Source organism: Echinops telfairi, unplaced genomic scaffold (genome assembly GCF_000313985.2).
Source record: "Echinops telfairi isolate 266 unplaced genomic scaffold, ASM31398v2 ScPeMD7_7407;HRSCAF=8445, whole genome shotgun sequence".
Classification (NCBI taxonomy): Eukaryota; Metazoa; Chordata; class Mammalia; order Afrosoricida; family Tenrecidae; genus Echinops; species Echinops telfairi.
In genome coordinates this window covers 8964877-8966164 of record NW_022111307.1, presented here as the reverse complement: position 1 = coordinate 8966164, position 1288 = coordinate 8964877, and the positions used below count along the sequence as shown (strand labels likewise).

The window sequence follows — 1288 nt, the reverse complement described above, 5'->3', positions numbered from 1 at the left end:
AGACATAATTTCTCTGAGAATTATTAGGAACACTGTTAAATCTTCCTGATTGTGTCGGCATGATTAGCTGCTGTCTCTTTTTCAAGGTTGTACTGTTCCATGATGCTGGAAGTCATCCGAAGGCTCGTGAGAGCTCCATTTCAAAATCCAGTGCAGAAGGAAACACTGACCATTAAAGGGATCAGTGGCCTACACAAACTTTGAAAGAGGGTCATGATTTCTGAATCAGTACTGTAACATTGTAAGCAGGTTTTGTTTGTCCACATTCTTGAATAAACTGTGATAACACTGCAGAAGCTAGTAGTTGGCCTTAGTATTTGTAAGACAGCTCGTGGCGTAAACGCAAGAGGAAGAACATCTGTACCAGTGGGGGAGCGATTGAGATGATCCTGAAACCCAGAGCCCTTTGTTCTAAGACTCGGTACAACAATATCTGTTAGGTAGACAGAATGGGTAGAATGAATGAATGTCTAACTGGTCTCTTTCAGTGGTAGGGATGAGAGCTAGAAATCACATGACTTTTTAGTTCTGGGTTAACCTTCTCCTCTGACGTAGTGCAGGAAAAGAAGTTGTTTGCTCTCTGTGACCTACGAGAGGCTGACCCATCGTGCTGACCTTTCTCAGAACAAAATCCACTGCAGTTCGTGTGAGACCAGAGCTGTCCTCCGTAGGGTTTGCAGTTCGGTGCCTCACACCCCAGCCTTTTGGGCCGCTCTCAGTTAACCATTTCCACCATCCGGGGACTCTTCAGGACACACAGTGAAGGAGATAATGGCTTCTGAGAACAAATGCTTGTGAGGGATTTCACAGCTTCTGATCTCATAAAAGGTGCTCTTCCCTGGTATTGCTCATTAAGGTGCTGCTAATGTTTAATTGCTTCCTTATATTAAGGTGATGCAGGATCCACTTACAGTGTAGCTGTGAAGTGCTACCCTTTGCCACCTGCTTAAAATAAAGCTGTTGCCATTCCAACCCTGTCTGCCCTGTGGCATAGCAGGAAGGGAGGACTGGCATCATACAGATCTGCCGCTTTAAGCACTACTTGATGAATGACTCCTGTCACTTAAGGCTTGTTGCTGTTTGGTGAACAGTGGCATAGACTAGAGGACACGAGATGCTGTCATGACTGATTCACAGTAGGGACAGATCGTACTTTGATTGCTTTATTGGTCAAGCCTTTATTTAACTACAATTTTTATCAACCAACAAAGGGCTCTAGAGGGCAGGTTTTTCCGCAGACTTTTAGCAACTCAAGTAATGCGGGCTCAGAAAGACCACATGGTTCTGT

General features: G+C 44.6%; 1 non-coding gene across 1 annotated transcript; it reads left to right on the top strand.

Moving 5' to 3' along the window:
- The first annotated feature begins 262 nt into the window (after positions 1 to 262).
- Positions 263 to 432, top strand: LOC115871836. Its single transcript, XR_004047503.1, has one exon. It is a non-coding gene; the product is annotated as a small nucleolar RNA SNORA81 (small nucleolar RNA).
- The last annotated feature ends 856 nt before the right edge of the window (positions 433 to 1288 follow it).